The sequence below is a fragment of the Podarcis pityusensis genome (genome assembly GCF_964106645.2).
Source record: "Podarcis pityusensis genome assembly, chromosome: 4".
Classification (NCBI taxonomy): Eukaryota; Metazoa; Chordata; class Lepidosauria; order Squamata; family Lacertidae; genus Podarcis; species Podarcis pityusensis.
In genome coordinates, this window is record NC_138027.1 from 82,442,125 (window position 1) to 82,469,421 (window position 27,297).

The window sequence follows — 27,297 nt, forward strand, 5'->3', positions numbered from 1 at the left end:
GAAGTCGTTGTGCAGGTTCAAAGTGTCCTGCCACAAGGACACCCCATTGAAGTCCTCCAAGAACTCCAACCAAATATCAAGGTCAGCCCGCACTTGACTAGGAAGGCGTACCCTGTGATGCGGGGCTTGTAAGCCCGAGGTAAGTTTGGCCAAGCGGGAGCAAAATGGTCGCCCAGGGGAGACCACCCTGCACGCGAAATTCAAGTGGCCCAGCAACGACTGAAGCTGCCGCAAGGTAACCTTCTTTAAGGGCACAAGATCTTTAATAACCTTTCTCAAATTGATTATCTTCTCAGGCGGCAAGCTAGAGGTTTGGGCCACAGTATCTAATAAGATACCCAAATAAGTCAGCCGCGTAGAAGGACCCTCGGTCTTTCCGGCCGCTAAAGGGACGCCCAGATCTTCCGTTAAGGAAGCAAAGGCCTGCAACAACGCCACGCAGTCCCCTGTATTGCCTGCCGAGGCGACCAAAAAATCATCGAGATAATGCGTGACTCCGCCCAGTCCGGTCTTTTCACGCAAGGCCCACTCCAAAAATGAACTGAAACACTCAAAAGCCGCACAGGCAACTGAGCAGCCCATGGGCATAGCCTTATCAAAGTAGAATCCTCCTTCGACTGAAATCCCAGCAACCAAAAATCGTCGGGATGAATTGGAAGCAGCCGAAATGCCAATTCGATGTCGCATTTTGCCAGTAAGGCGCCCGGCCCAAATTTCCGAATCATCTTGATCGCGTGATCAAGGGAAGCATATTTCACCGAGCAAAGCTCCGGGGGAATCACGTCATTTACTGACGTGCCTATAGGATGAGAGAGGTTATGGATTAGGCGGAATTCCCCCGGAGCTTTTTTGGGAACTATACCCAAAGGTGAAATGTGTAAATTGGGAAAAGGGGGGGCGGCAAAAGGACCGGCCATGCGACGTAAAGCCAATTCTTTTTCAATTTTCTTGCACGCCACCTCTGGCATATCCTTGATCGATTTTTGGTTTGCAGGGTTCCTAGCCACTGGGGTGGAAACTACCGGGATTCTGAAACCTAAAGAAAAACCTTCACGCAAATAAGAGGCCGATTTGGTATCAGGGTATGACTCTAGCAATGATAGTAACGGTTGTAACCTTACCGGGGTGTAAGCTAAGGAGGATAAGACACTACTTTCCGGCTCCAACGGCAGGAACCTGGGCAGCGGTTTTTGGAGGCTGCTGGGAGCCCCCCCCCCTTTTCGAAAGGGCCGGTGACCCCCTGCACACGTGGATGCGGGATGGTTCCCAGAACACTTCTCGCACACGTGCGCGTATTTACAAGGCTGCCGTGAGCAGGCACCCTTATTGAAGTCCCAGCAGAACGGCTTGCGGCCCAACCTAGCCGGGGCGGCCCTGAATTTCTGCAAATCAGGAACCTTCTTATCAATGCGGGGGGCCACATAAGTGGTCCAGACATCCAAATCTTTCCGATCCCAGCGGGCTGTGGGGATCTTGGCTGCCCTACGTCTGAAATTCTGGTCGTAGGCCAGCGCAGCAGTCTCCCCGGCCATCGTAAAGGCCGAGCGGACAATGGACAGATATACCCAAAGATGCAGGGATCTCCTGGGATAAGCTGCAGACACAACTCCAGCAAAGACCTGGAAGCTATCTAACCACCTTTCAAAAGTCCTATCTGCTTTTGACAAGACCGTCCGCTTCTTAGATGCCGGCAGACCCTTGTCTAAGGGCTCCTGACCTTCGAGCGGAGGGGCAAGGCAGAAAATATCAACATAGCGGCCGTCCAGGATCCTGGACCGCAATTTGGCCGACAGGTGGGCCCCAGGAATAATATCCCTGGCCGAATTGGTGGAGACTTTTACATCAGGCACCAGTGCCCCATCACGGCAATCTTGTACCGCCCCATACTTGGCCCGATGGGAGTTGGCCCTCCGCTCCCACACCCATTTTGGGAGCCCCGAGGTCTCCCCGAACCCCCAGTAGAGCTTAAGGGACGCTTCCTCGTCACTACTAGAAGTCTGGGAGGAAGTACCTGAAGAAGAAGACGAGGTGCCTCTACGTCTCCTCTTGGCACGCCTCTTGGAGCTTTTCTTGCGGCGGCGGAGCCCACCCGAAGATGTCTTTGGAGGTAGGGGAAGGCTATCCTCCACTGAAGATTCCGATAAATCAGCCTGCTGCACTGCACCTGGGATCGACTGAAAAGAAACTGACTGTGAATGACCTGGCGTCTGATTCCCTGCTACCGAAGACCGCGGAGGTGAACCCCCCGTCACGTGGTCTGGCGCTGATCCCCTCCTACTGGCCCCAACCCTGGTATGGCCACGACCCCTTGCCACAATAACCTGCGACGCAGGTAAGACCGGGGTGCGTGCTGTTTGACTACCATGCAAACCCCCCCCGGCTAACGATGTTCCTCCTTCATCTTCACTAGATGATGCTACCGGAGACGAGGCACCTAAGGTAGGACTCATCATTGCAGAGGATGACGACGGGGTAGAGGAGCGGTGGAGCAGACCATCCAGCTCGGACTCCACCCTTGCCAAGGCCACTGGGTCACCCGCCAGGCTAGAGACCATGGATCGGATGCGTTGTAGAGACTGGGCAGGTTGCGGGGAACGCAGAGCCTGCGATGGGCCTTTTATGGGCCGCTTTGCAGTAAGAGCAGGGCCAGACTTCCTCGTTGCCTTCTTTGGAGCCATTCCTGCTACAGGCTTAAACAGAAAATCAATTAAGAAAAAAAGGGGGGGGGTTAAATTCCGAATCAAATTAATTGAAATTAAATTGAAATTAAAACAATTGTAATAGTAATGAAAATAATAATAATAACAATAAAATTATTGGTGAGTAAAATAACAAATAATCAGGAAAATAAGGAAAATAACTAGCAGGTATGGGAATAACCCAACGCCACCGGCGTATCCGGAGGCCTAGCCAACCAGTATAGGCAACAGGAATCACCAGGAAACACTAATAGCAGGTAAAATCAGCACCCTGCAATACCAAAACAGCCACTAGAGGCCACTGTGGAGTGAACTCAACTGTTACAGGCAGACCCTGTAATTACCCGGTCTGGCCACCAGAGGCCACTGTTAAGTCAGAAGGAAAAAGGGACAAGATGGCGCTCCCGCCAATTTTTGCTCCAAATGGAGGACCTCTGCCAACCTCCGGAGGCAGAGGCAGCAAACCAGGGCTCAGCCCACCCAGAGCCTCGAGGCTCTACCGCCCCCACGGCCCCCTCCGGCGCCCCCAAACCGGGGTGGAACAGGAGGGGGCGCGCGGGAGAATGGGGGGGCGAACTGGCTCCCCGGGCCGCAGGCCGAACCGGCAGCCACCGGCCCCGAAGCTGGGAAGGCGGCCGAGGCCGCGCAGGCCCGACCCAGGCAGCAGCCGCAGCGGGCCGCGGGAAGCGGCAAACCTCGGATCGGGGGCCGCGAGCCGAATCGGCACCCACAGGCCCCGGGGCTGGGCAGGCGGCCGAGGCCGCGCAGGCCCGAACCCAGCCGCAGCGGGCCGTGGATGATCCCTCGCGCCGCCAAAGAAGAAGCGGCGCGGTGCGGCAGGCCCGGCCGGGCCCGAAGGTAAGAGCCGGGACGGCGGGGGTGGTCAGACGGGCCGCGGCTAGGCCGAGCCCAGCCGCGGAATGGGGGCTCCCCCGCGCTGCCGCCAAACGCAGGCCGCGCAGCGGCGGTAGCCGCAGCGGGCCGCGAGAAGCGGCAGACCTCGGATCGGGGCCGCGTGCCGAATCGGCACCCGCAGGCCCCGGGGCTGGAAAGGCGGCCGAGGCCGCGCAGGCCCCAACCAGGCCGCAGCGGGCCGCGGGATGATCCCGCGCCGCCGGAGACCGCAATGGCGCGGCCGGTACAGGCCGCAGCCGGGCCGAACCCGGCCGCGGGATGTGGGCTCCTTGCGCCGCCGCCGGTCACAGGCCGCGCGTAGCGGCAGCTGCCACAACGGGCCCCTGAGCTGCAGGCCACGGATCGCTCTTGGGTGAGGGGGGTGCCAAATGAATAGGCCCCAACCTGGCCGGACCCGGTCGGGACACTTAAACGCTAAAAAAAACCCCCCAGCCCGGACCAACGGCTCGGCCGAGAGCGGGCCGTGAGCCAGCCGGGACCGGGAGGTCCTACACCCCCTCCCCTTACAGGCAGCCCAAGGGCCGCAAGGAGAAGGTAAGAGACAATAATAAAAAACTAAGAATAAAATTAATTTAACGGGGAAAGTTTAGAGATAAAGTAATGAGGAGAAAAGGAAAGAGAAAATGAAAATCTGGGATTTATACAACCAAAATCTCTCGCTGATCCGTTCCGGTGCTAAAGATAGATCCGGTGTCCACAGCAAAAGAGAAAGAGAAAGCTGTGGATCCTGCCTTTATATAGCCATTGATCCCACCCCTAAATTGGCAACATCAAATTTACCCCAGTAACAACATCTTCCAATCTGCTCCCAGGACTCTAGCCAACTAAAGCCTGGCACTAAATGGGGTTTTGTTCGGCCCCAACCGCAACACGTGCTCTCTTCTATGAGAATACGCTTTCTGGAGGTCCGTTCTTAACCTGAAACTGTTCTTAACCTGAGGTACTAATGGGGCCTCCCGCTGCTAATGGGGCCTCCCGCTGCTGCTGTGCCGCCATGCGATTTCTGTCCTCAGCCTGAAGCAAAGTTCTTAACCCGAGGTACTATTTCTGGGTTAGCGGAGTCTGTAACCTGAAGTGTCTGTAAACTGAAGCATCTGTAACCCGAGGTACCACTGTAGTTGTTGTTGGTGTGGTGTAGTGGTTAAGAGCGGTAGACTCACAATCTGGGGAACCGGGTTCGCGTCTCCGCTCCTCCACATGCAGCTGCTGGGTGACCTTGGGCTAGTCACACTTCTTTGAAGTCTCTCAGTGTCAGAGGCTTAAAGCTGTCCAGCTGGCATAGATAAGACTCCGGGCTCCCGGCCAGTTCCAAACTATTTGATTTATTTGACAAAGTTCAAACGTACATCTCCAGCGTTTCACTTAGTGTCCTTCCCCTTGTGCGGAGTTGCTCCCTCTAATCTTTCTTCTTCCTTTTCCGCACCCAGCATGCAAGTCTGCGAAAACTCCTCCCTTTACTTCCTCTGTGTACCAAATGACTTGTGCCAGGCTCATCCTCCTCCCCCTCTACGTCAGACCCACTCTCAGACGACAAGCTGCTGATAATCTCTTTAAGCTGGTTTCTGTCCTTTCATCTTTTCCCATTTGCCTCTCCCTGACACTCAGCCCCACTCACCTCACAGAGTGTTTGTTGTGGGGGAGGAAGGGAAAGGAGAATGTTAGCTGCTTTGAGACTCCTTCGGGTAGTGATAAAGTGGGATATCAAATCCAAGCTCTTCTTCTTCTCTTTGACATCTGGTGGGAAGGAGGAAAAGGTGCATTGGAAATTTTGGGCTTCGATCCAAATTTCCTGCTCATGGTACTCCCCCCTCCTCATGCATTCTCCCACTACAGACCTCAATGTCTCATCCTATGTTGTTCCTGAGGGTCCCTGAACCCTCAGAAGTAGCAGGACGGGGGTTTACAGAAGGATGCAAGGAGGAGGAGGAGCCAGGATAGCCTCACTGAATGAGTGGAGTTCCGTTCTTGCTTCTCTGGATCAAACTCATTCTAAACTAATAAAATAAACATGTGCTCCACAATTCTGTTTGTTTTCTACACGGGACAGCTGTACCCTTAAGAGACACTATTTTCTCCATAACAGACTGCTTAAGAGTGTTGCCATCTTTCATCGAGCATGTTTCCAAGCAGACTTTGTGACAATCTTCCCAAACCTTTGGGATTCTGATTCTCCGTCTGCAACTCAAGAAAGGACGTCATCCTGGAGATGAAGACCAGCTGCCAGAGATTCTTAGTGTTTCACAGATGAGGGACTTGCCTCTAGTTTCCGTACCGCTTTGCTAGCCACTTATTACACGATAAAAGATTTACTGCTGATTTACATGAGCACAGAGAGGCCCTTGGCTGCATATAGGAACAAATTCTTCATTGCGTCATCACTTCAAAACAACAGCTATAAGTAGAGTCTTCATCTTCTGGGCTCATGGTGGCAGTTTCTAGACTTCCTCTCTAAATGTATACTGCATATTACAAAGATGGGATTTTTTTGGGGGGGGAGGGGCTGAGGGTCACATTGTCTCAGGCATTATCTGCCATTGCAGATAATGTACATTTCCAAGCACAATTCCAAGTATGGGTGCTGACCTTTAAAGCCCTAAATGGCTTCAGTCCTATATATCTGAAGGAGCATCTCCACCCCCATCGTTCAGCGGGACACTGAGATCCAGCTCTGAGGGCCTTCTGGCAGTTCCCTCATTGAGAGAAGTGAGGCTACAGAGAACCAGGCAGAGGGCCTTCTCAGTAGTCATGCCTGCCCTGTGGAAACACTCTTCTGTCGGATGTGAAAGAAATAAACAAACATCTGACTTTTAGAAGACCTCTGAAGGGAACCCTGTGTAGGGAAGTTTTTAATGTATGGTGTCTTACTGTGTTTTAATTTGTTGGCAACCCAGTCAGATGGGCAGCATATTATTATTATTATTATTATTATTATTATTATTATTATTATCTGCCTCAGTCATTACTTAAGTCTTATTCAGGCTTGACTACTATAACATGCTCTGTGTGGAGCTGATCTGGAAACTTCAGCCGGTCGAGAATGTTTTATTTATTTATTTATTTTATTTCACAACAATTCTTTTCCACTTGATTGTAATAAAGCTTAAAAGTGGATTACAGAAAGAATAAAACAATGGAATTATCAATTAAAAATAAGTTTAAAACCTTAAAAAAGATGAAAATAAACAATAAGCTATAATTAGACATGTGACGGCTTCTGCAGGGTTTGGCTAATCAAAAAGATCATTCCATACTCAAGAGTCCATGAATATTCACTTTGCTAAGTGCATCCATAAATGTCAATAGGCAAAGAGGTACAAGGTTTGGGTACTTCTGTACTGAAACGCTGGTTCCTTACAACGGTGCCAGTTCTGCAAATTGAAATGGTCATGTGGGTATCTATAGGCTAAGGCAAGTAACTCACCTGAAGCTGGTAAAGGGCTTTGTAAACCAACAATAACACTTTGAACTCTGCCTGCTAACAGATTGGCAGCCAGTGCAGGTCTCTGAGCAGAGATGTTATAAGCTGATAGGAGCTGTATCCACACAGCAGTTCGTTCCCTTTCCCTGATGTTTCCCTAACTATGAATTTCTGTATTATATTCCATAAAGCCGCCTGGACCTCAGTTCCCAAAGTGGGTAAACATTATTCCTGTTCCTTACACTAAGTTTTCTTACCCACCCTTCACCACGAGGTCCTAAGAAAACGTATGACAATATAAAAATACAAGACTAAAATCAGTTAAAAACAATTTACACGGTGTGTATTCCTAAACCAAAAGTAAGGGATAGATATGACAGGCTCCAGATCTCAGGCCAAGCAGCAATCTTCTTGGGGGAGAGGACAACTAAGACGTCAGGATTCAAAACAAGCAGTATATTTTCTGACGGCAAATTTCTTTCCTTTTAGTTTTGTCAGGTCTCGGTGTCACTTTGATGTACACATCAGAGCACAGCCTGAAGGCTTTGCTTCTGCCTCCTTTGAACTAAGCCTAAAGGGATCCAATGGCACTATCTTCACCTATTCAGACGTCTTCTATCATTCAAAATTACTAACATAAGAAACAAGGGCAGATAGTACCATGTACCACACAGAGGGCTTTAAAAATATATTATTAGTCCACGAGGGGGAGAAAATTATCTGGTACACCCGTGAGTCCTGAAAGCTAACATTTTAGCCAAATCTATTCAATTGTTCAAGCACAAACACAAGTAAACAGACGTGTTATGTGGCTGTATGAACATGACTGAGTACTTTCCCCCCTGTGTAGGCCACACACAATCTAGATGTATTTAATGCTTTTGGCCCCCACCCACTTATGGCTTCAATCCACAAATAAAAGCTTATTGTAGATTGAGTCTGCATTATCCCACAGTGGGATGTAGATGGGTCCAGCAACAGGAATGCAGGTGGAGAGGGTTATCCACACCTGCCCCATTGCATTGTGGGTTTACCAAGGGCTTGTCCACACTTCTGCTTGTCCTGTGCCTAGAAATGATGGGTCCAAGTGGTTTTCTGTTTACCCTGTCAGTCTCCCTGGGGAAACCCACTCTCTAGTGCTGAAATGGAGCAAACGTCAGTCTGTGGAAAACCCAACTCACATTTGCTCCGATTCAACAGTAAAGCGTGAGTTTCCCTGGTGGAAAGCGGTAGGACAAGGCCTCGGTCCAGTATACCTGAAGGAGCATCTCCACCCCCTTTGTTCTGCCCGGACACTGAGGTCCAGCTCCGAGGGTCTTCTGGCGGTTCCCTCCATGCGAGAAGCCAAGTTACAGGGAACCAGGCAGAGGGCCTTCTCAGTAGTGGCACCCGCCCTGTGGAATGCCCTCCCACCAGATGTCAAGAAAAACAAGTATCAGACTTTTAGAAGACATCTGAAGGCAGCCCTGTTTAGGGAAGCTTTTAATGTTTAATAGGCTATTGTATTTTAATATTCTGTTGGAAGCTGCCCAGAGTGGCTGGGGAAGCCCAGCCAGATGGGCGGGGTATAAATAATAAATAATAAATAATAAATAATAAATAATAAATAATAAATAATAAATAATAAATAATAAATAATAAATAATAAATAATAAATAATAAATAATAAATTATTATTATTATTATTATTATTATTATTATTATTATTATTACCAAGCCCCAAGACTGAAACCATCAATTTCTTCTTCGTTCACCTAGGACATGTGCAGAGAGGAAAAGACAGGGATAACCTTATTATCAAGAGGGTTTCAAACACATATCAAACAACCACACCTACTGCTATAGATGGCAGGATCTAGAATCAGTCAAATTGAAAGCAACATGTTGAGGATGAGTATGAATAATTCTGGGTTGAGAAAAATGAATTGGTGTGTATGCAACCAGTGTGTATTGTACAGATTCCAGGTACCTACACATTCCCCCTCTAGTGCACCTCTGTACGGACATGGGTGGCGCTGTGGTCCAAACCACCGAGTCTCTTGAGGTTGCCGATCAGAAGGTCGGCGGTTCGAATCCCCACAAGGGGGTGAGCTCCCATTGTTCTGCCCCAGATCCTGCTAACCTAGCAGTTCGAAAGCACGCCAGTGCAAGTAGATAAATAGGTACAGCTGTGGAGGGAAGGTAAATGATGTTTACATGCACTCTGCCTTCTGTCACGGTGTCCCATTGCACCAGAAGCAGTTTAGTCATGCTGGCCACATGACCCAGAAAGCTGTCTGTGGACAAATGCCAGCACCCTCAGCCTAAAAGTGAGATTAGTGCTGCAACCCCATAGTCGCCTTTGACTGGACTTAACCGTCCAGGGGTCCTTTACCATTTTTACCTACCTCTGTTTTTGGTATGTTGTGAGTCCTCGACTGGCACCATCACAGATGTGCCCCATTTCAAAACACACAGAAGCAGGACCCTTTTATACACTGCAAACTCTGATGGGGTATGAAAAATGCAGGTATAAGTAAGGAGACCTTGAAAGTCAGTTTCATGAAATTAAAATATTAGTCCTTGGATAATTTCAACACCTTTCCTCTGTTAGTGCTGTTTGCCTTATTTAGCCTGGGTGATTAATTTTAATTGTAATGGTGATTATGCTGTTTGCATGTGGCTTGTTATTATTGTTTGCCTGATCAGTTGGTACATTTTGTTTTATATTTTTGATTGCTATTTACAGGGTATCAGATGTTTTACTTATTCACTGTCGCCTTGAGGCTTCAGCGTGAGGCAAGAAATAAATGGAAATACTAGTAATATCAATACTACATAATAGATGTAGAGAGAGAGAAAATAACCATTAGTACAGAATCTTTCTACATACCAATTAGATTAAAATAAGTTGTTGGAAAGAACGAGAGCTACCAGCCACAAGGGCTATGTTCTACATCCAGTCAGAGGCATTTTGCCTCTGAAGACCAAGTGCTGAGAATCACAGGTGGGCAGAGTGTTCATGCCCAGCTTACAGACTTCCCTTAGGCATCTGGTCAGTCACTGTGGAAAGAGTATACTGCACTAAGTGGGCCTGATCCAGTTTTATGTTCTTAAGATCCTTGATAAAGGCAGATTAGGAAGGCTGGGATGAAATTAATGAGAAAATGTTTTATACCATAGATTCGATCACAGAGTGATACAACACTTACATTCCTAACAGACCCTCTAAGTGTCTCTGTTTCCCAGGGACAGTCCCAGTTGTACAGAAGCCATCCCAGTTTCTGACAGTTAAGTCCAGTTGCAGACGACTCTGGGTTTGCGGCGCTCATCTCGCTTTACTGGTCAAGGGAGATGGCGTTTGTCCGCATACAGTTTTTCCAGGTCATGTGGCCAGCATGACTAAGCCACTTCTGGCGAGCCAGAGAGGTACACAGAAACACCGTTTACCTTCCCGCCAGTGTGGTACCTATGGTTCTACTTGCACTCTGACGTGCTTTCGAACTGCTAGGTTGGCAGGAGCAGGGACGGAGCAATGGGAGCTCACCCCATCGTGGGGAGTCGAACCGCTGACCTTCCGATCAACATGCCCTAGGCTCAGTGGTTTAGACCACAGTGCCACCTGCGTCCCTTTTATACTTTTTATACTTTTGCTTAGGACATCTCTATTTCCATCAGAGAAATGTTGGAGGGTATGAAGTTATGCAACCCACTGAGCCAAGGTGATAATCAAGTATACAAAATTTAGAAGACATCAGGAGGCAGCCCTGTATAGGGAAGTTTTTTTAAAAAAAGTTTAATGTTATTATGGCTTTCTTTATGTAAGTGCCCAGAGTGGCTGGGGAAACTCAGTCAGATGGGCGGCAAATAATAATAATAATATTAATAATAATAATAATAATAATAAATATTCTCCACCCATCTGACTGGGTTGCCCCAGCCACTCTGAGTGGCTACTAACATATAGAAAAACATTATTATTATTATTATTATTATTATTATTATTATTATTTCATCAGAGAAATGCTGGAGGGTATGTGCTAACTATTGTGTTAAACACTACCCTTTAGCACTAGAAAGGAGAAGGCACATCAGGGCAGGACATAGGTTTTAGGCAAATTACACAAGCTAGTAGCAATATTTGCAGCTCAACACTCGTATGGTCATTCGCTGTGTTGGTGCTGATACATCTTAAGTCGGAGTAATGCTCATTAAACGAGGCGGAAATTGCTTCCGAGTCAACATGCCTAGGTTTGCATGGTTAGACACTGTGGGTAATATCTCACTAAGTTGTACTCAGAGCAGATCCACTCATCTTTGAGTGTGGCTAACATTGGAGATTGCTTGGTAGTTTTATCTCTCTGCACTTAGTTGCGAGTCCAAATTTGAGCATTTCCTTGTCATTTTCTGCCCTAGCGTTCCATACTGAGTTGATGAGCACATGTATCGATGCAGTTTGCCTTCAGACTGATCAAATGATCTAGAGGGAAAATAATTCATCCATTTGATCTTCTGCTAGGTGACCCTGGACTCAGAGACTTGGGGCAGAGAGTGTTTATTTTCCAGTGCTGAAATTCACAAACGGGCTTTCAGAGTGGGCGTTTAGTGAGGAATATATAATTTCCCAGTTAGTGCCAGAAGTGACAAATGCAAAACTCATCTCTCCAAAATTGCTGGAGGTGAAACTGCAGAGTCCTGCAGAGTTCATAAGCTTTCAGGAATAGCTGGACATATCTTGAGGGACTCAGCAAATTGAGAAGGGGCTTCTGAAAATGTAAAAGGCCACTGGCAAGGATTACTAAATCAGTCTTTATCATGGACTCCCCCCCACCTTTTTTTCTGATTAAAGGGGCAAGTCACTGACTGGAATCCTTAGGGCTAATATATAATTGCAAAATATTACACATAATTGCAAAAGTCAATAGATTTTCAAGTGCGTGTATTCTTTTACCACAGAGAAATTAAACAGCTAGGTGATAAGCAGGGCAGAAATGAGAAAGCAGATGAGGTCACCTTGGGAACCAAAAGCAAAAGCCATAAATTATGGAAGGCCGTGAATTAATCATAACAACATTAGGAACACGGGTAGGAGAAGAGGCTGGCAAAACTGAAACGAAAAGACTGAGAAAAAGCATAGATTGAACCAGGATTGTGGCATTAAAACAAAACTGACATTGTATTTAGAATGAGGGGGGGGGGATCTTTCTTGAATCAAGGGCTGTCCTGAAGGTAGGCTAACCCTCTCAGAGCAGCATGCCACACATTTGTCATGTGCAGGCATGCATGTACACAGGAATGCCAACATGATTTCCTGGGTCCAGTGCACCACATGTGGGTCAGGGACAGGGCCGGATTTAGGTTTGATGAGGCTACTGTAGGTAATGGGGCCCTTTATATGTTCAGCTGTCCTTTGTCAACAACAAATTGTCGATGTTCTTTGTGTTGAATATATGCTATATGGTAATTCATGGACCTACAGGTATCTAAAGCCATTTGCACATGTTGACACACAACCAGTCCATGCAGAATGTAGGCACTCTATACAGCGGTACCTCAGGTTAAGTACTTAATTCGTTCGGAGGTCCATACTTAACCTGAAACTGTTCTTAACCTGAAGCACCACTTTAGCTAATGGGGCCTCCTGCTGCCGCTGCGCCGCCAGAGTACGATTTCTGTTCTCACCCTGAAGCAAAGTTCTTAACCTGAGGTGATATTTTTGGGTTAGCGGAGTCTGTAACCTGAAGCGTATCTAACCTGAAGTGTATGTAACCCGAGGTACCACTGTATATAGAAATAAGCAAACCAGTGATATTTTAGGGAACAGGCTATCAGGTGGGGCCCATTACTTCCTTCGTAGGAGCCTACACAACACAAAACACTGTTGCTGTATGTAGGTTTTATTTTATTTGTTTTTCTCTTATATTTTGGAATGTACATCCAGTTTTTCCCCCTTTAATTATTTTGGGGGGCCCAAGAGAGTGGAGCCCTAAGCTATAGCTTGTTTAGCTTATACATAAATCTGGCACTGGTCAGGGACTGTACAAGCACCACCTTCCCCAGCAAATATGTTGACAAGAACTATTCATTTCACCTAGCCCGTCTGACCGGGCTGTTGAAAATATCAAAGGGGATAGGGGAAGAAGATTCACACAACCTCAAGCTCCTGCACGGAAGAGCAAGACACAATGCACCGTTAAGCTATGGAATACAACTTGGTGGCATTGAAAAAGGATTAGTTCAGTTCATGGAGGAGAAGGCTAGCAATGGCTACTACAGTGGTACCTCGGGTTAAGTACTTAATTCGTTCCGGAGGTCCGTTCTTAACCTGAAACTGTTCTTAACCTGAAGCACCACTTTAGTTAATGGGGCCTCCTGCTGCTACCATGCCGCCGGAGCACGATTTCTGTTCTCATCCTGAAGCAAAGTTCTTAACCCGAGGTACTATTTCTGGGTTAGCGGAGTCTGTTGCCTGAAGTGTCTGTAACCTGAAGCGTATGTAACCCGAGGTACCACTGTACTAGCTATGATGGTTGCTATGCTTTCCCACCACAGTATGCTTCTGAATACCAGCTGTGGGAACCCGAGGCAGAGAGCTATCACACTTCAGTCCTACTTGTGAGTTTCTGAAAGATTGTGAGAACAGGATGCTGGAATAAGATGGGCCATTGGCCTGAAACTTCTAAAGCATTCTGTAATGCCATTGGAAGATCATGGAAAGAGAGCCAGAAAATCAGCCTCCTTGCTTTAACTGCACCGTTTCCTAATCCCTATATTTACTGCAAAATAGCTAATTTCCCCCAGTCTGTTTACCTTTCCAAAGGCACCTCTTCTCCCCTGTGGTCCCATTGCTGAGAGGTCTTACCAGCCAGCAACAGCAAGGAGAGCTACTTCCTGCTCCCTGACCAGTAAGATGTGCTAGCAATGGTCCCATGCTTAGAAGGCAAAGAGAAACCAATTTTCTATGCACTGGTGGACTACTGGCATTGACTTGTTGGGCCAGATCCTGTGGCGTCTCCACCACAAATTTAGAGGGTGCTGCAACCAGCACAGCAACAAACAAGACAAATCTCCTTTAATATTAAGATTCATATTCATTTCCTAAGAAATTTTCTCTGGAGCTTCTAAAAAGTTTTTGAAGTTAAGCAGTTTCCCGTTGGTGGAATGTCTTCCTTGGTGAGGTGTTTCTGCCTCCCTTATTATTAACATTCAGCAGGAATTTTAAGACATTCCTGTTCAGCCAGGCATATGATGGTTGAAAGATAAGTATTCTCAGCAACCTTCAAATCATTAGCTGTGAGGGTATGTGGCCGTTTATAAATGTTCTTCAATGTTCTTCAATGTTCTTGATTGTTTTTAATGGTTATCAATGTGTTTTTACTTCAAATCCACCTGCAATTTTATTGGTATTTGTCACCCTTTGGAGGTGAAACTATGAAGTTTAAGGCATGTTATAACATTAAAGAAAACATGTTAAAGATGCAATACGGGTGGTATCTAACCCCATCAAAGCTCTCAAAGATGTACAAAAACATAGCAAACAACTGTTGGAAGTGTGGAGAAAGTAATGGAGACACGTATCAGATGTGGTGGACATGTAGAAAGATTATAGAATTTTGGTGCCTTGTTTATGATGAGCTGGAAAAAAAATCTTTGGGTTAGCCTTTCTAAAAAAGCCTGAGGCTTTTCTGCTAAGCATTCTCGGCAACGATATTCTGAAAAATTTGAGATAATTTTTTCTATATGCCACAGCTGCAGCGCGAACATTGATAGCAATGAACTGGAAAGGGGAAACTGTTCAAATCCATAATGGACTGGCACATAAGTCAAAAGGTACTAACTGTTGTAAGAATGTATTAGAAGGAATATGGAGAATACAGTGGTACCTCGCAAGACGAATGCCTCGCAAGACAAAAAACTCGCTAGACGAAAGGGTTTTTTGTTTTTTGAGCTGCTTCGCAAGATGATTTTCCCTATGGGCTTGCTTCGCAAGACGGAAACGTCTTGCAAGTTTGTTTCCTTTTTCTTAACACCGTTAATACAGTTGCGACTTGACTTCGAGGAGCAACTCATAGAACGCGGTGTGGTAGCCTTTTTTGAGGTTTTAAAAGACTTTGGTGATTTTTGAAGCTTTTCCAAAACTTTCCCGACACCGTGCTTCGCAAGACGAAAAAAATCGCAAGACGACAAAACTCGCGGAACGAATTAATTTCGTCTTGCGAGGCACCACTGTATATTCATTATAGAATAAGGCTATACACCGGGAAATGATAGGAAGTCCAACTACACCTTTTTCTTTTTTTCTGGTTTTATCTTTCTTTAATTCATGTTAATAAATAGATAAGATAACAAAAGATAATAAAAATATGAATCAGTTTAATTTATGTAAGTAAACAGAATACTGCTTGTATATGGTTTTTGCTTACAAAGGTTATATATATGTTTACTGAAGAAGTTGTACAATGCATATGTATATGTGTATGTTATACGAGATATGCTATATGAAATGTGTCATATGGTATGAGAGATTGTGAATAAAGCAACAACAAAAAGAGAGAGAGAGAGAGAATTCTGCTGTGCATGCTGTTAATTTAACTAAGGCTCCAAAGCTATGGACACTTGCTTAGGAGTAAGCCCCCTGAACTCAATAGGACTTCCCCTCCTGGAAACATGCATATGGTTCCATTGCACATAAAAAAGTTCAAACCCAGCATGATGTCAGGCATCCCTTTTATCTAGAGATCATAAAGTTCCCTGGATATCGTTCATATTATTTGTGCAGGTTATAAGTTTAGGATGTTTTCTTTAGCAGTTCTTCAGCTCTTTTTATAGCTTTCTGTTGTTAAAATGCATCAACCATCAGTCATCTCCTTAAATAAAATTTTAAAACCCCTACTAATTGTTCAGCATCTGAAATAGTATTTTGTGCATTCAATGAACCGATTTCACACCATTTCTGCTCTGCATATAAATCTGTACAAAACTTTGCATTTAAATGCTATTTAAATTCATGTTCTATCACAAAAGACAGATTTTTATCTCAGTTATGCATTTTGGTGCATCTTTTGGGCTGATGACTGTATTGCAACATTCAGACTGCAAAATTCAAAGAATCACAACATTGTGATCTGTGTATTAATCAAGCATGTCAGAATTTAGGTCAGTTTGCTTAAAAATGTGGACAATGAAATTCTCCATCCCTAAGTCTCTCTCTCACATACACACACACGCACGCACACACAGAGAGAGTTTATTATATCTTTTTCTATAGTCTCCACCCTTCATCTTACTTTATCTTCCTACTCCCCCCCTTTTTGGGGGGGGGGAGAGGTGGAATTGTGGAAAATCTAGTTCTGAAATTAACTGCCAGATTAAGAAGACATAATGAGGAAGTGTTTCAGGAGGAATGGAGACCATTGATAGATTATCTATTAAAGTATCGCCCGTACATGAAGTCGTGGGACAGGATTTGAATACAAGCAGTGGATTACTGAAAGAACTAATGAGAGTGAAGTTTAGAGAATAAAAACATCTGTTGTAAAACAGCTAATAAGAAGAAGTAAATAGGTAACACCAGGAAAGGAGAGGTGGGAAGTCAAGAAGAAACTTTGTGTTAAAATAGAAACTTGTATATGACGATAAAGCGTGTTCTCCTTCATGGAGAGCACGTGTTGCGGTGGGGGCCGCCAGGACACTCCAAAGTTGGGGGCAGGCTAATTGATCGTTGGCCACTGATGCGAATGGGGCTTCCCTTGTTGTTGGGAAGAAGTTAATGTCGCCATTTGTTGATTGAGTTTTTTGGATTTGATATCCTGCCTTTCACTCCCTTTAAGGAGTCTCAAAGCGGCTAACAATCTCCTTTCCCTTCCTCCCCCACAACAAACACTCTGTGAGGTGAGTGGGGCTGAGAGACTTCAAAGAAGTGTGACTGGCCCAAGGTCACCCAGCAGCTGCATGTGGAGGAGCGGAGAAGCCAGAAATGCTAAAACTCCTTGCACGAGGCTAGGGCTTCCTCTTTTCGCCCGTGCATCCAATTGCCCATCCTCCCCTCCCTAGAATTAGGGTTGTTCGCATTGACCTTGCTATGGCTGTCATGGGATGGGATCATCTGCCGTTGGGGCAGGGGCCCGGTAGGAATTTTGGCCGTCTGGCTAATTGGCTGGGGCCATTTGGTTTTTGCCTACTGCGTAGCAAATCGTCATAACTTGTAAGGTTGCAGTTAGGCATTGGTTTATGGTTTGGTTGGTTGAGGGGCATGGATTGGCTGTGCCTGCCCCTCTAATGCTGCTGCTGCAAGGGATTCTGTTAAAGGAATTGGGGGGCTAACTATTGCTTGTCCACTCTGTCAAGGGGGCTCGGGCCATAGCAATGAGCTCCTGGTTGCATTTGGGGTGAGGGCAGGTTCCCTGCTCCATCACTACCCCCAAGTGTATTCCCCTATTCTGACTTTCGCATCGTGCGGAATGTCAGTCTGTCCCCCATGGTGGGGGCAGATAGTCGCAACCAGTGCCTAAGCAACCTCTCATAAATTTGTATTTTAATAAAGTTGTGGCCAAAATTATGCCAAAAATCTTAAACAAAAAATTCGGTGTGATATGTGAGTTATTGGGATGGTCCTGGAGACCTCGACACGCAAATGTTTTGGAATAGTTTTGGAGATGCAATAAAAAATTATAGATATAGATATAGGTATAGATATAGATATAGATATAGATATAGATATAGATATAGATATAGATATAGATATAGATATAGATATAGATATAGATAAAAATCTAGTTCTGCCTGAAGACAAGAACTGAAAATGGACAATCCTCTAACCACAATGAGGGGAGTAAACTAAAGCTATGAGAATACAGCAGAGTGTCATTCACCTCGTCTAATCACTGTTTTGATATCTTGCCCCCTCTTCTTTGCACGTTCTTACTTGGTCTCAGTCCTCCCATTACTGTTTTGACTCCTGCTCAGGAGGTCAGATTTCCCCGCCGCACGCCAGCAGGTGCCTCTGGGAACAGAGAACTGGGGGGGGGGGGGAATCAAAGCCCTTGGTGGCAGTGCACTTGATTCCCGTCAGTTCAAGTGGTAGAGCGCCAGATGTCTCTTGAAGCTTTCCTGGATGAGTTTTGACCTTCAATGAATGCCTTCCAAATGGCTTGGGAGGGACATCTGTAATTAGATAAAATTTCTTCCCTATATTTATGGAAAGTGTTCAGATTAATCTCCCTGCATGTTAGATGAGAAGCAAAGTGATTGTTTCCCTCGCTTTAAATGCTTCAGCTCGCTTTTTCATTAATGTTTTATGGCTTGTTTTCTGAATGCAGCAGCTTGCGAGGAAGAAAAATATGGGGGGTGAGGAATCTGGAGGAGGAGGGACAGGATTTTCACATTGTACCTAGTTGCTTTACTTTGGAAATTAACTGAAAAGAGTAGCTCTCCCCCTGGACTTCCAGTACTGTTTCTGTAAAAAATGTGGCAATTTCTATTGAAAAGAATATGGAAAAATCAGCCAGAAAACACTTCTGGTATTTTAAACAGAATAGCTGTCATGAATCATTTTGAGATTTCCATACACCATGTACAATAATGCAACTGAAATTCATGTGTGAGAGTTAAAAGGTAATGCATCTTCAAATCTATCCCTAATCGTTTCGAATTACATATGGGCATGTTAAGAACAAATGATGAAATATATATATTCCATTATACTCAAGAATGAAAAACATCATGCTCTCTCCCTTGTTTTGTGGTGGGACTTTTTAAACAGCAGTCGCACACACTGCCCTGTCTATGATTGATCATCATCATGCAGGCCTCCTGCCCAGTTTATTTTCATGAGGTTAAGTGTCACGCATCAAATGTCAGCAGCCTTATCTAACTGGTGGAAAGAGTACAATTGCCTGGAGGACGAAATTTGACAGAATCTCTAAGCAGAGTGGGCTCAAGAAAGAAACAAATAAGTTCTTTTTAAAATTAAAATTGTGGCCTCGTTCTCTTGTGGGATCCGTTCTCTTCCTTCCTGCTTCCTTAGGAGAGATCGTGAAGAAGTGCTTTTCCATGTGAGATTTCTCAGATCCTCATATTACCTCTGTTTAGTGATCTGCTTGGTTTCGTGAAAACAAATGGCCTCCCCAAGACCCAATCTTTGGAAATATTAGAATTAAAGCTATTCCCAGTTCCCATTAGAAGATGAGAATAGTTTGGAAATGCTTGTGTTTTGAAAAATAAAACTGGAGAATGGGGGAGTGCATACGCCATCATATGCATATACAGTGGAAGCTCGGGTTGCAAACGTGATCCGTGCGGGAAGCACATTCCCAACCCACAGCATTTGCAACCCTTAGCGCCACGTCTGCACATGCGCGGGTCGCGATTTGGTGTTTCTGCATATGTGCAAAACGCGATTTAGCGCTTCTGCACATGCGCAAGCGCCGAAACCAAGAAGTAACCCATTCCGGTATTTCTGGGTTCGGCACGATGTGCAACCCGAAATCACGCAACCCAAAGCGTCTGTAACCCGAGGTATGACTGTACTGTATTGGCCTGAATATAAGCCTCACTTTCCCCCCAAATTCTGACCATGAAAAGTTAAAATGAGGCTTATATTTGCGACCTTGCAGTATGCAGCCATGAGCACGGGGCAAACAGCGCCAGGAGTGTGGCAAAGTGGTGCCTGCCCCATGTGGAGTCCTCCGCCCTCTCCCCAAAGGCCAGGAAGGGAGAGAGAGAGGAAGGAAGGAAGGAAGGAAGGAAGGAAGGAAGGGGAAAGGCCGCCGGCAACACAGTGCCCTCCCCCAGTATGCAGCCAGGAGCAGCAAGGAACTGAGTGGCTTATATTCAGGTATTTTTTCTCCCCCCCCTCCAATTTTAAAGGTGTGGCTTATATTTGGGCCAATACGGTAACTCTGTCCTACTATTAATTATAATAACGTGCTCTTTATAATTAACGAAACATAGACACATATCCTCCAACATTTCTCCGATGAAAATAGGGACTTCCTATTCAATAATAATAATAATGAACTTTGGGAAGTTCACAAGTCAGCTGGGAAGGTAATCTGGCTGGTCACTGCAGGGCAAATGGACCCTTATGTCATTAGTACACATTCATAAGAGACAGTTTAAATGGTTTTCAGGTAGCATATGAATATAAGAGTCCTTTGGATCAGACTGAAGACCCATCTAGTCTAGCATCCTTTTCTCACAGTGGCCAATCAGATGCTTATAGTAAGCCAGGAAGTAAGAGCTGAGAGCTTTCCCCATTTGACATTCCAAGCAACTGGTAACATAGAAATAACTTTGGTTCTCTCCTTGCTTCTCTTATTGTGCCAGACAGTGCCAGAAAGGGATAGTTGATCTTCCCATTCTTTGGATATCATATAGATCAGACCACGACCCTTCCACAATTCAAACCACTACCAATTCTTACACAATTAGTGCAACCACAAGCGCACTGTGTCTTGCATGCTTATTTCATGGTGCAAGTCTGGGTCATTAAACGTGTGTGTTTTGGCCTCAAAAATATTAACTCTGTGAAATTAGAGGACAGCAAAAGTAGACATTAGTCCTAAAATGAGGGTGACTGCAGGTTTTCATAGTCTTATCACAAGGGAGAAACACACCGAAGTTAAAATTTATATTAATTTGTTGTGTGCATCATGGGCAGATATATTAATGTCACTGATCAATGAGAAACCAGCGAAAGGTTGTGCAGAATAATTTCTTTACGCTGTAATATTGAACCAAAGCTGGCTGGGAACAAAAAAGACGAATGATTTCTATATCAAGCCTGAATAAAGAAATGCGGAGCTCCTTTCAGGTTTTTTATTTTAGGGGGTTGTAGCTGCAGTTTTATCACCTTCACAAGGTTGCTGTAAACATGAGCTCTGTTCCTCTAACCTACAGTGGCTGGCACTGGAATGAAAGGGCAAAAGCAACATGCATTAAACCACCCTGAGAGAAGTTTTGTCCTTCCTAGACAAAACCTAAGAAGCTAAGGGATGTCTCTTATGACAGAAAAAAACAAGTGACAGGCATGGAGAATTTTTAACCATTCTCAATCTCACTGTCCCTTGTTATTTTAAATTGTTACGACTGTTTTATTGCAGAGATGTGGAAATTGCGGTACTCCTGATGTTGAAGGACTCCATCTCCCATCATGCTAGCTGGGGCTGATAGGTGTTGTAATCCAACAACATCTAGAGGGCCACAGTTTCCCCATCCCTGTTTAAATGGATTCTTGGAAATTGCTTTAAGCACTATTTTATAGTTGAAATATGGGGCCTAAAAGGGACACGGGTGGCGCTGTGGGTTAAACCACAGAGCCTAGGGCTTGCCGATCAGAAGGTTGGCGGTTCGAATCCCCGCCACTGGGTGAGCTACCATTGCTCGGTCCCTGCTTCTGCCAACCGAGCAGTTCGAAAGCACGTCAAAGTGCAAGTAGATAAATAGATACCGCTCCGGCGGGAAGGTAAACGGCATTTCCATGTGCTGCTCTGGTTCGCCAGAAGCGGCTTAGTCATGCTGGCCACATGACCCGGAAGCTGTACTCCGGCTCCCTCGGCCAATAATGCGAGATGAGCGCCGCAACCCCAGAGTCGGTCACGACTGGACCTAATGGTCAGGGGTCCCTTTACCTTACCTTAAGGGGCCTAAGTCACTTTAATAAATGAACAAAATGTATATAATATTTACCACTGCACTTTAGCATCCTGTTGATAGTGATGTGTGTACTAGATTTGCTTTCCCACTGCCCCCCACCACAATGTCCTTATTGGTGTCTTTGAAAATGTTTTCAATGCAAGGCCAACACAAAGTGTGCCAGATCAACGGAGTATAGAATCATAGAGGGGAGGGGGGAGGATAATGCAGCCATGATTTAATGACATTCCTAAAAAATACTCAAGAAGATTGAATAGATATGCAGCAAATGTATGCAGGTTCACAGATGCTTCACTTACCACTGAATTCCACTGGCCCAAACCTTCTCTAATGAACTCTCATAATAACATTTAGCAGTGTATAAGTGTACGACATTGATTTTCCTTTCTTGTCTGGTATTCCTTTTGAGACAGAGAGGTGACACCTCCAAAACTACCTTGTGATGCCAGAGAGAGAGACAATGAAGTTTGCTGCATAGAAGAAATAAGGGCAACGGGTTAACAAAATTTAGAAACAGTGAACAACAGAGGCCTATAAAATGGTAGCTGACATTACAGATTCGAACTGATAAGTTGTTTGAAGTTATCAATGTGAGTTTTATCAGAGCAGTGAAGGGGAGTCCGTAACCAGCTTCATCTGGTACTCAGGCTGAGACCCTACCTGCCCCCAGACTGTGTCGCCAGAGTGGTGCATGCTCTAGTTATCTTCCGCTTGGACTACAGTGGTATCTTGGGTTAAGAAGTTAATTCGTTCTGGAGGTCCATTCTGAAACCTGAAACTGTTCTTAACCTGAGGTACCACTTTAGCTAATGGGGCTTCCCGCTGCCGCTACGCCGCTGCGGTGCAATTTCTGTTCTCACCCTGAATCAAAGTTCTTTACCCGAGGTACTATTTCTGGGTTAGTGGAGTCTGTAACCTGAAGTGTCTGTAACATGAAGTGTCTGTAACCCGAGGTACCACTGTACTGCAATGCGCTCTACGTGGGGCTACCTTTGAAGGTGACCCAGGAACTACAACTAATCCAGAATGCAGCAGCCAGACTGGTGACTGGGATTGGCCACTGAGAGCATGTAACACTGGTCCTGGAAGACCTACATTGGCTCCCAGTACGTTTCTGAGCACAATTCAAAGAGTTGGTGCTGACCTGTAAAGCTCTAAAAAGCCTTGGCCCAGTATTCCTGAAGGAGTGTCTCCATCCCCATCGTTCTGCCCTGACACTGAGGTCCAGCACCGAGGGCCTTCTGGCGGTTCACTCACTGCAAGAAGTGAGGTTACAGCGAACCAGGCAGAGGGCGTTCTCAGTAGTGGTGCCTGCCCTGTGGAACGCCCTCCCACCACATGTCAAGGAAATAAACAACTATCCAACTTTTAGAAGACATCTGAAGGCAACCCTGTTTAGGGAGGTGTCAGGGAACTGCCATCAGTGCCGGAGGGAGAGAGCAAAAGCCAGAGGGATTCCAGAGAGCGTCCAGGGATCGGGAGAAGCAGCCCATCTTCTGGGGAAGAGAACCAGTGGAGAAGGGGGGCAGATGGGGGAAGCGGTGAGGTGGTCCCATGACTCCTTGCCTGGGACCAGCGGGGAGAGTAGGGGTCCTCCGTTGCCCACGCCCTCCTTGCGCAGAAGGCTTTCGCACAGAGATAGTAGGAGGAGACTAGGCGTCAAAGAGCTTCTTTGCTGGAAGAAGTTTAAGAAACACCCACTGACGGATTCTGCCAGCGATTCAGTCAGCCACGGGTGAGTGGCTGTCCGGACAGAAAAGGTTCACTTTGGTAACCCAGCCAGGTGTTTGCACCCAGCCGGGGAGATAAGCACCGGCTTACGCACGAGCAACCCCTAGAACCATTACAGGAGGTTTTTAATGTTTGATGTTTTGTCGTGTTTTTAATATTCTGTTGGGAGCTTCCCAGAGTGGCTGGGGAAACCCAGCCAAATGGGCGAGGTATAAATAAGTTGTTGTTGTTGCTGTTGTTGTCACCTCCTGAGGCAGTGGAATGGACTACCTTGGTGGTTGGTGGACTTTCCTTCATTAGAAGTTTGTAAGCAGTGGTTGAGTGGCCATCTGTCAGGGATTCTTTACCTGTGATTCCTGCATTGCAGGTTATTGGGTCCCTTCCAACTCTACAATGTCAGCTCTCTAAATGTAAAGTCAAAATTTATAATGTGAATTCTAAGGATCAAAGTTAATGATAACCCACCATTTTATCCATCTGAACATTTAGGATAGCATGAGGGATGTCTGAAAAATCTGACAAAAATGGGAATCTTTGCAGCAATGGCCAGTTTGCTTATTCATTCTGTGTCTAGAAGAGAACTCAAGCCACTGAATATGATCGGTATTCAGTCTTGTTGCCTTCAATCTGCAGTATGTAATTTTTTCTTTCCCCTTCATTTGCATCGTGATTTTGCATTGAAATGAATGGGGTAGAATAATGTAATGACAGTGTGATTTACATAGTTAAGTATGTAATTTTTGTAAGTTATATAATTTTGTCACTGCAAGTCAGAAGTTTTGGGTGGAAGCTGAACTGCAGTAGAGCGGAAACATTGCTGCGTGTGAAAAATACAGGGTGGAATGGAAAATGATGCCTTCTAACATGCCTAGATAAAGTAGACTGTAACTTCACAAATACCAATGGATAACTTACCCTTAAAAGCCTTTTAAAGCAGTTTCAAGCAATCAAGGAAGCAATACATTGTGGTTGCGTTGTACACTCAGATCCAGATAAATTTCATTTCTTCCAATTAATTTTCCATGCAAAATCCATTGCGTGAAGCTGGGGGAAATGAAATTTGTGATAGTCAGGCCTAGGTCTCAAGGAACTCAACTAAATGGGATGCACAAGATGTGTGAGCCATAGAAGCTACAAATCTGATTATACCCAAAGCTCAACAACTTTCCAGATGTCAGGAATTTCACTTTTTGAAATATGGCAACCCTAGGAGAACCCCAATCTATGGTCTGAAAGGGTTCCGCTGAGATACAAGCTTACTTAGCTCAATAAAAATTAGGATTTAAGGCCAACCAAGATGATATGTCAATTGTGTGATTATGCTTGCATATCCTTAAGTAATTAATTAATTAATTATGTTGTGAAGGCTTGTTTGTACTTCTTACCAAGCGCAAACAGGAGGCAATTCTAACTGGGAGCCTGGTAGCAGGGAAAGGGGAGTTTTAAAAAAAACCCAACCCTCCACACTCAATCCAGCCCCAATCCAGATCACTCGAACCCCATTCATGGCTGCTAATTTAGCTTATTTCTAAAGTAAATCTGCAAATGGAAATGCACATTTGAAATAATGCCTCATTTGGCTCTCGGTACAGCAGATTTCATTCCTTACCATTAATAAAGAATCTTCCAATACTGTATTCGAACCAACAGCATGAACAGAAATGGTCTTCACAGACAAGTAACATTTAAAGGCCTTCAATAAATATGATAAAATCTGAAGAAGCAATATGAGTATCTCTACTGAAACTGCGGGTGGCGCTGTGGTCTAAACCACAGAGCCTAGGGCTTGCTGATCGGAAGGTTGGCGGTTCAAATCCCTGCGACGGGGTGAGCTCCCATTGTTCGGTCCCTGCTCCTGCCAACCTAGCAGTTCGAAAGCCCGTCAAAGTGCAAGTAGATAAATAGGTACCACTCTGGTGGGAAGGTAAACAGCGTTTCCGTGGGCTGTTCTGGTTTCTCCAGAAGTGACTTAGTCATGCTGGCCACTTGACCCGGAAAAACTGTCAGAGGACAAACATCCCTCTGCCAGTAAAGCGAGATGAACGCAGCAACCCCAGAGTTGTTCGCAACTAGACTTAACTGTCAGGAGTCCTTTACCTTTACCTTTTTACTGAAACTGCCAACATATCACAAAGGTAGAAGTTTACATACTTGTTCTTTTAATATGTTCCTTATACTAACGTGTATGTACAGGATACAATTATGCAGCAGTGGCATCGTGTGGGTTGCCAGTGCCCGGGGCCACATGGAGGGTGGTGGGTTGGAGGGAGGGAGAGAGGGAAACGGTTGGCGTACACATAGACATTCAACTGCCTAATGGTATCCACGTCATACAGCAGATCACAGCTGCAGAGATAAGAAAAGAGTTGTTCTGTTGTCTGGAGAGGTTCACATGGAGAAGCCGTTTGCAACAGAGCCCAGTGACAGAAGCACACAGCTGTACTGAGGCTGCACCGGGTATTGAAATTCTTCACCCCCTAAGATTTTCTCACCTGGGGCAACCACCCCTGTGTCTCCCATGCTATGCCACTGATGTGCATTCAGCGTCAAACTGAATTATTGTTAAGGGCAGGTTATCTTTCTTATCACTCTGTATTTATAGATGTATGGGAGCAAGCCAGTAAACAAAATTCTGCAAGTCACCAGTGGTCAAAAAGTCACCTGCTATATATGTAGCTCATGTCAGGTAGAAATCTTTTTTCTCTGGGCTCTACCCCACTCTCTGAAGCCCAAACAGGTTCGTGTCTATTGACAAGCACAAAAGAGATGTTGTCCTGACTTTCAAACACTAGAATCTAACGTACAGGTTAATAACTTGGTCTGTGTTTGGAAAAGAAAATTGAAGTCGTTCTTCCATTTGATTTCACTACCACAAAAATAAGTTATTATATACCAAGTAATGAAGACTACCTCATTGTCGGCATGAACAAACCTATCGCTGACACATCTCATTTCAAACATACAGTTTCAGTAGGTTCCTAAATAAAACGTACAGATGTGTTAAGTAGTGCTATCAGAAGCCAGTGATGATAATGGGATGGTTGTTCTAAAGATAGCTCAGCACTCCTTAGTAAGAAAGAAAAAGCATAGATGGAACTTTCAGAGACCTAAGCAAGAAAGCTGGCTGAATACATTTTCTCTTTTAGTGAAATAGTACCTGCAGCACATAAAATGCTAAGTGGTGGGGAATTCTCCTCTTTTTATGAATGTGGGGGGGGGGGGAGTCCTGCTTATTGCAGATATTAATACTACACAGCTTGCAGCTATTGGGTGCATAAAAACTGGCTCCCTTTGGAAATAAAGCGTTGCCAAGACCTGTAAGTTTAATTAAAGCTTTACTTGCAAAAACAGAACAACAACAAAATCCAAGATACATCCAAGATATCCATAAGATCAAGTGCAAGTCCAGCACAGGCTTAGCTTCTTAAAAAATATGAAATACTCCATACGGATTTGAAATCAGAGGTTGGTCTGTCCTTACAAGTCTCCATTTTGCCTGGAGCTGTATTCACTCACTGGAGAGGGTCATATATATGTCCTTACTTCCACACAGCTTGAGAAAAATGACTAAAGGCAACTCCCTTTTAAAATGGAGATTTGCAACCAAATATCTTTGTCACCTGATCTAAGGTTAAACACTCACCTGTTGACTAGCAGAAAAAAACCTCAATATTTAATTATCAATTCATCAAGAAGTTCAGAGACGACTTAGTATACTTCAGTGGAATTTTCCCATGTTAAAGCATCCAGTAATACACTTTTACGCATTCCTCATTTCGGTGTCAATTAAGCAATGATACATAAAGCCAAAGACTTGGTTTCAGTAAATCTTGCAATGCTGTATTTTAGGTCACGTCCAGACAACCACATATTAAGCATCCATCTTGATTTGTTTGCAGA